The sequence below is a fragment of the Molossus molossus genome, unplaced genomic scaffold (assembly GCF_014108415.1).
Source record: "Molossus molossus isolate mMolMol1 unplaced genomic scaffold, mMolMol1.p scaffold_m16_p_3, whole genome shotgun sequence".
Classification (NCBI taxonomy): Eukaryota; Metazoa; Chordata; class Mammalia; order Chiroptera; family Molossidae; genus Molossus; species Molossus molossus.
Genome location: NW_023425366.1, coordinates 63,581,106 through 63,590,097, shown reverse-complemented (window position 1 = coordinate 63,590,097; position 8,992 = coordinate 63,581,106).

Genomic DNA, 8,992 nt, shown 5'->3' with positions numbered 1-8,992 from the left:
TCCTAAGTGAAACAAGCCAAACAGAGAAAGACAAATTTCATATGATCTCACTGATTTGTGGAAAATAATGAACATAACAGTTTGAGGAATGGGGTAGTCCCAGAGACGCGGAAGCGGGGTACAGACTGACAATTCCCTAAGGAGTGGGGAGGTGGGGGAGGGATGAACCACAGAACTTATATGCATGTATGCATGAACAGTGGACATGGACAACAATCTGGGGAAGGGGCAGGGAGGGGAGGGGGATGGGGAATCAGTGGGGGGAAAAAGGAGAATCATCTGTAACAAAAATTAATCAACAAAAAATAAATAAAAAATAAATAAAATGTCAACCTGCATCGTCACCATTTCATTTGATCATACTATACACTTACTTATATCACATTATATAATTTATTTTTACTGTTTTTATTATTTTTCCCATACTATAATGTAAGCTTCATCTTCAACTGTTTGCACACTAATTTAGTCCAAGTATCTAAAGCAGTTCTTGGCACATGTTGGATTAATTTAAGAATTTGCTGGTGAAAAGCATTTAACTTGTTATTAGATTCATGTTATTATAAATAATGCTACAAAAAATAGCTAATAGATCCTTACATACTGAATATTTAATTTCTATGGACTAGATCACTATAAGCCAAAGGATTATAATGTCAAAGGTATGTATATTTATACTTTTAATAGATGTCTGATTACTTTCAAGACATCCTTAGCAATACAAGTTTCCATCAATATGATAGATGACTATATAAATATATCCTCATAAGCCAGTCAGCAATAGATTTACTTATACTTTTAAGCAATTTCTTATATTGTCTTGACAGAGATTTGACTTAGGGTGGTGAACATACAATACAATGTACAGATGATGTGTTGTGGAATTGTGCACCTGAAACCTGTGTAATTTCGTTAACCAGTGTTCCCCAATAAATCCAATAAAAGGGAATAAAATAGAAAGAGCATGATAGGATTGGCTGGTCACAAGTAAGCAGAAGCCAGAGAAGGTTGATAAGGATGGGGACATCTCTTCAGTAAGAAAATTATAGAAAATAAAAATGTTTACCCTTCAGAAGAGAGATTTAATAGGTTCATAATAGCACTTTAAAATATTTGTGAAATTTATGTAGAAGATGCATTTTTTCCACTGCTAAGAGAAAATCATTGGAAACATAGGTTGACTTAAATTCCCAGCCCTCACTTTTCTCATCTATGAAATTAGTGTTTAAAATTAGATGATTTCCCCTGCAAATTTAAATATATGAACCAATGAAAGCAAGATCTTCTTTAGAATTTAACATAAGATCAGAAATGGCACTTGGAAGCCTCTTAGTATCTTCACATAAGCTAATTTATCAACTCAATTAATTTCAGAGAAAAGGTTTCTAAGGAAGTGAAACCAAAGTAAGCTTTAATTGGAGGAACGTGTTCAAAACATGGGCCACAAGTCCGGCTTACATATATATTAGGTAGCTAGCAAAGCGGGGGAGGGGCTGGAATTGAACTAATTATGACCTGTCTCTCAATATTTCTAGGATTAGCCCTGGTTCCTGCTATATTATCATGTGAAAAAAGAAATAGGGCAAGATTATCTTAATTATAAGTTTATTTACAAATACTATTCTTTGTCAAATCAAATCAAAGGAATTACTTAGAAATGTATATGCCCTTACTCTATCAAGTTTCATTGATCCTTTTTAATGAAATTTCCCTGACAATTTACCACTGACTGCCTTTACAATTATAGTTATTTTATGCCTTCCTCTTAGTAAAGACTGAGTTTAACACAAATTCAAACCAAAAACCCCCACTAGCATAATAAATAGCTTTAACAAATACAACACTTTGAACACAACAGAAAATGAATATATGCTTTGTGATCAGAATAATGTAAAAATAACTATCTCCAATGAATTCTTGCGGAAAAAATTTATGTCAAGCAATCTGAATCTTAAATTAGTTTATATAGCTCCTTTAAAATATCTTTTAATACCTCTGAGTCATTTGTGCTAATAATTCTGGTAAACCGAAATAACAGAATTATTCAAGCCCATCCTGAGTACATGCTGTGTTTGAGGGAAGAATTATATTTATAAAAATTAAATGTTTGAAGCCATTAATGATTAAGTGCAGTTGAGTAAATTGTCTTCCATTTGTGACATCTCAATCAGAAATATGTATCTTGTCATTGCTTTACTCTCCCTTTACCTTTTACAGTCTACCATGAATAGTACTAATCATATCATGTTAAATTACAGATCAACCTGAGTCCTGTCATAAGTGGTTTGGTTAGGCTGGTTGGTTTTTGTTTGTTTTTTGGGGTGAGGGGGGAATAGAGTAATTGTGATTTTTCATTAAGTTATAACTACATCTCTAATATTCCTCATGAAATCACAAATCTAAGAACTAGAAGGAACATTATATGGCATATAGTCCAGCCTCTTATTAAATTATAATTCTACAGCATTGTTTACTGCTAGTAATCTAAATGACATCTTACCACTCCCAGCAGCGGGGCACTTAACCAGTGGACTGACATCACTCTTCATACTGTGTGATGCTTCGAATTTTGAGAAAACCCTTTCTCATATTAGATCAAAATTATTCTACATAAAACTTTTACACAATGTTTCCAATCATTTTCTCTTAGCAGTGGAAAAAATACACCTTCTACATAAATTTCACAAAATATTTTTAAGTAGCTATTATGAAGCTATTTAATCTCTCTTCTGTAGGGCAAACATTTTTATTTTCTATAATTTCGCCACTGAAGAGATGTCCCCATTCTAATCAGCCTCCTCTGGCTTCTACTTCCTTGTGACTAACCAATCCTATCATGCTCTTTCTATTTTATTCCTTTTTATTGGCTATATTGGGTGAAACTGGTTAACAAAATTACACAGATTTCAGGTGCATAATTCCACAACACATCATCTGTACATGTATTGTGTCTTCATCACCCCAAGTCAAATCTCTGTCCATCACCATTTAGCCTGTTGTACTTTCCTCCACCTCCCCACTTCCCAACCCCCACACCCCTGGCAATCACTGCACTGTCCTCCATGAGTTTTTTCTTTTCCTTTTTTTTTTCTCAATCCCTGATAGCTGTCAGCCTGCTTGCTCTCTATCCATGTGGTACATTTACACAATGGAATACTACCCAGTTTTTAAAAAGAAGAAAAATCTTACCCTTTGGGACAGCATGGATGGACCTGGAGAGCACTATGCTAAGTGAAATAAATCAGCCAGAGAAAGACAAGTACCATATGATCTCACTAATATGTAGAATCTAATGAACAAAAGACACTATCGTGGTCTTGCCACACAAGCTCCCTGGTGGTCCAAATGCCTTTTTAAGCAAAGTTGTTGCAGCTTAACTCCTCAGCTTTGCTTTTCTAAACTTCTCTGGTATGTGGCCCTAAAGATAGGAACCTCACCATATCTCCAAATTCCTTACCCACAAAACTCTAAAGGAAAACAAGTATGTAGGAAAAGTTCAAAAGAAACCGCTGGAATAGGATTCAGGATGTCCCCTTGAAACGGAGAAGAATAACACTGTGCTGTTGTCTATAAGATGACAAAAGGGATAAATAAGGTCATAGAGAACAGAAAGATGAGAATCCTCAGCAATTTTTAATGAGGAATACCATTCTCATGTTTAAGGTGCAGAATAGGAAGAAAAGAAAAGGATTAAAAAGAGGGATCTATTGACTTTAGAAAAACTTTATAAAATTTTTATAATTCCTCTTTTATTTTATAATAAAAAAATTAGCAAATAATTTAAAGAAATTCATAACAGCACTCCCAGCAAAGAGAAATGTCCACAACATTATGGATGTTACAAAGAAAAATACCGAGAAAAACAATAAAATAATGATAGTCTTAAAAGGGATTCATTTTCAATATTTTCGGAATCTTTAAATCAGTTTTTAAAATATATTTAACTTTCCCTGGCTAGTTGGACTCAGCCTGTGGACCAAGGAGTTGCAGGTTCAATTCCAGTCAAGGGCACATACCCTGGTTGCAGCTCGGTCCTCCACCTTGGTCAGGGTCGTGCAGGAGGAAACCAATAGATGTGTCTCTCTCACATCGCTGTTTCTCTCTCTCTCTCTCTCTCTCTCTCTCTCTCCCCCCCCCCCCCACTCTATCTGAAGATAAATGGAAAAATATCCTTGGGTGAGGATTTAAAAAATAATAATAAATAAATAAATTATATTCAACATTACATAGAAATCATATTAGGGCTACAAACCAGTGGTACTGTAACATTGGATTGTTTTAAGTGAAGCTCAGTTTTATAGTCAGCCATTTACATTAGTCCCAAATTTATTGTTCATTATTAAATCTAATTTATCATCGACAATGGTTGGTGACCCATTTATTTTGAAAGACTGATTTGTCTCTCAAAAGAAAGTGTATGTTCTGAAATTCTTCTAAAACTACAGGCACTCAGGCAATTAACTGATGTTTGATTGAAGTGTAACATACATATAGAAGATACACTAGTTATAAATGAAAACACCAAAACAACCAGCACCTATCAAGAAACGAAATACTGCCAGTACCCAGAAGGTCCCCTTGCACTCTGTATCTTCACAGTCCCCACCAAAGATACTCACTATTCTGACTTCTAACAGGGCAAAAGTAACTCTGCTTATTTTGGACTTATGAAAAGGAATAATACAGGAAGCATTTGAGATCCAACTCCCCAGCATATGTTATCAGTTTGGGTCAAATAACCTTTTTTTTTAATCCTCACCCAAGGATATTTCCCATTTATCTTCAGTCAGAGTAGAATAGAGGGAGGGAAGGAGAGAGAGAGAGAGAGAGAGAGAGAGAGAGACAGAGAAATATCAATGTGAGCGACACACAATTGGTTGTCTCCCACATGACTCGACCCGGGCCAGGGACAAACCACAACTGAGGAACCTGCCCTTGAACAGAACCGATCCCAGGACTCTTTGGTCTGCGGGGCGATACTCTAACCACTGAGCAACTGACCAGGGCTCAAATAACCTCTTATAACAATTCTCCACTGGTTTGCATTGACCTTCACTTGCTGTAGTGAAACAGGATACTGAAGAAACCCAACCAAGAACATCCTGCAAACCTGGACCCAGTGCTAGTTACAAGCAAGAGCCCATTGTGCCCCCACCAGCTCCCTGCTTCACTTTGGGTGAACTTGGGTTAGTTTCTCACGGAATACCAGCCCTCCTTGCTTTAAGAAGTAGGCCACGACTTCATTTGAGCTTCTTAGAAAATCCTTGAGGGTAATGGCGGCGAAGTGAATGGAGCTACACAGACCATCTCCCAGGACCAAACTGGATTTACAAAGAAAATAAAGGCAAATCTTCAGGAAGGGGCAACCGAAAGACACCTTGGAGGAACACATAACCAGGGACACCGACTCAATCCTGGTAGGCTTGCGAGGACGCGAGAGGGGGCCGGGAGCCCACTGTCCGCAGCGGCCTGGGCAGGGACCAGGGGACTCGGCAGGAAGTTGCTGCTACCGCATCTGCTGAGACCCCGCCCGAGTCCTGCGAACTCTGTTGCCTGCTAATTCCTCGGCTGGTGCCTCACGAACTCACTGGGAGCAGGGGAGTCGGCGGGACCAGGGGTCTCAGCAGGAAGTTGCTGCTACCGCCTTCCTTGCGACCCCGCATGGGTCCTGGGAACTCTGTTGCCTGCTAAGCCCTCGGCTGGTGCCACAAGGACTGGCACAGACTGGCTGGGGCCAGGGGACTCGACGGGACGCTGCTACCAGGGCTGAGTCCCTCGAACTCTGCCTGCTAAGCCCTCGGCTGGTGCCGCAAAGTCTCGCAGGGACCAGGAAACTCTGCTGGAAGCAGCTGCCACCTCTGCAGTGTCCCGCTACCTTGGCTCACTCCTGGGGTTTCTGCTGAGTGCAATGCCCTCGGCTGGAGCCACAGCCGGGGCCACCCTTGGCTGGAAGCAACGCCCTCAGGTTAAAAGTCCCAGGTGGCTCCACGACGCAGAGTCTGGACAGAGGCTAAATTGGCAGCAGCCATTCACCTTGGGCTCCGATACAGGGAAGACAGACTGGACTGGAACTGTGTGGGGACACTCGGGTTTTGGAGGGTGCTAAGAGCTTTCGCTGAGTGCAGCCATGCAGGACTGTGGTCATTTTAGTCCTTCCCAGGGCCCAGGGGAGAGGTGGCGGCCCTGCCCTCAGAGATTCAACCCCACCTGGTGACCATTGAAAAGCTAATTGAGGCCCATTAAGAACCAGCAGCTGCCCCACCATCTGGAAATCCTCTTACACTGAGCACCTGAGGGAGTTTTCCAGGCAACTCAGAAACGAAGGGTGTTCAGGTGACCTCTACTAATAGCCTCCAGGCAACAAAAGCTAGAGGATAACTACCATTCCCTGGGCTAGCAACACTAACCAGAAAAGCTAAGACACGACGGTGGTGTTTAAAGTGGGTCCTCCCTGGCTCATCTATACCCAGGAGACGGAGCCACAAACAGCAGAACACCAACACCCACAGGGAAAATTTGGCAGACTCCAAAGCCCACCGTGATAGCCAAAATGGTGAAAAACAGAAACAAAAGCCAAATGAAAGAACAAGAGACCTCTACGGAAGATGAGATAAATGAGGTGCAGTTAAGCAAGTTAACAGAACTAGAATTTAGAGCTATGATGTTGAGGAAGCTCAACAGCATGTGTAAGGATATGAGCACTATGAGTAAAGACATAGAAATGTTGAAAATCAACCAGTTGGAAATTAAAAACCAACAGGAAGAAATGAAGAATGACATATCAGAAATGAAAAACACATTGGAAGTTCTAAAAAGCAGAGTAGGGGAAGCTGAGGATCGGATCAGTGAATTAGAAGACAGGGTAAAAAAAAATCAACCAATCAGAAAACCAAAAGGAAAAAACGATTAAAAAAAACAGGAAGACAGCTTAAGAGAACTGTGGGACAACTGGAAATGGAATAATATTCGTATCATAGGAGTCCCAGAAGAAGAAGAAAATGAGCAAGGGTTAGAGAATATATTCCAAAAGACAGTGACAGAAAACGTCCCTAATTTGGTGAAGGAAGAAGTCATTCAAGTTCAAGAAGCACAGAGAGCCCCAAGTAAGAAGAACCCAAACAGGCCCACACCAAGACACATAGTAATCAAACTGCCAAAAATTAAAGACAAAGAGAGAATCCTAAAAGCAGCAAGAGAGAAGCAACGGGTTACCTACAAAGGAAAGCCCATAAGGCTCTCAGCTGACTTCTCACAAGAAACACTACAGACCAGAAGGGAATGGCATGAGGTAATCAAGGTCATGAAAAACAAGGATCTGAATCCAAGATTACTCTACCCAGCAAGGTTACCATTCAAAATAGAAGGTCAAATAAAGAGCTTCCCAGAAAAAAAAAGGCTAAGGGAATACATTAGCACCAAACCAGCACTGCAAGAAATGTTAAAAGGACTGCTGTAATTACCAGGAAAAATGGGAAGAAAAATAGAACCACAATAACAAAAATGGCAATAAATAAATACATATCAATAATCACCTTAAATGTAAATGGACTGAATGCTCCCATAAAAAGACACAGAGTAGCTGACTGGATAAGAAAGCATGACTCATCTATATGTTGTTTACAAGAGACCCACCTCGCAACAAAAGACTCACATAGATTGAAAGTGAAGGGATGGAAAAAAATCTTCCAAGCAAACGGACAAGAAAAAAAAGATGGGGTAGCAATACTCATATCTGATAAAATAGATTTCAGAACAAAGGCCATAATTAGAGACAAAGACGGCCACTACATAATATTGAAAGGATCTATCCAACAGGAAGATATAACCTTGATAAACATATATGCACCCAATATAGGAGCACCAAAATATATTAAAAAACTTCTGGAGGACTTCAAAGGAGAAATCGATAGTAATACAAAATAGCAGGGGACTTCAACACCCCGCTGACATCACTGGATAGATCCTCTAGACAAAAAATTAGCAAGAAAACAGAGACTCTAAATGAAGCACTAGACCAAATGGATTTAATAGATATCTACAGAGAACTAGACCCCAAAACTACAGAATTCACATTCTTCTCAAGTGCACATGGAACATTTTCAAAGATAGACCACATGTCAGGGCACAAACTAAGTCTCTACAAGTTCAAGAAGATTGAAATTATATCAAGCATCTTCTCAGATCACAATGGCATGAAACTAGAAATCAATTGCAAGAAGAACATACAAAGACATTTGAACACATGGAAGCTAAATAGCATGTTATTAATCAATGAATGGGTCACCAAGGAGATCAAGGAAGAAATCAAAAACTTCCTGGAAACCAATGAAAATGAAGACAAAACAACACAAAATGTATGGGATGCAGCGAAAGAAGTTCTGAGAGGGAAGTTCATAGCACTACAGGCCTACCTCAAAAAAGAAGAAAAATCTCTAATAGACTATCTAACCTCACAACTTAAAGAACTAGAAAGCAAATAAAAAGAAAACCCCAGAGCAAGTAGAAGAAAGGAAATAGTAAGGATCAGAGCAGAAATAAAAGACATGGAGACCAAAAAAAATTCAAAGGATCAATAAAACAAAGAGCTGGTTTTTCGAAAAGATAAACAAGATTGATGCACCCTTAGCTAGACTCACCAAGAAACAAAGAGAGAGAACCCAAAAATACACAAAATCAGAAATGAAAGAGGAGAGATAACAACTGACATCACAGAAATACAAAAGATCGTTAACAACTACTACTATGAACAATTATATGGCAACAAATTCGACAATCTAAGTGAAATAGACAAATTTCTAGAAACACATAGTCTCCCAAAACTGGATCAGGAAGAGATATAAAACTTGAATAGACCAATAACAACAGAAGAAATTGAAGATGTAATCAAGACTCTCCCAGCAAACAAAAGCCCAGGCCCAGATGGCTTCAGGGGGGAGTTTTACCGAACTTTCAAAGAACTAATACCCATTCTCCTCAAACTATTTCAAAAAAT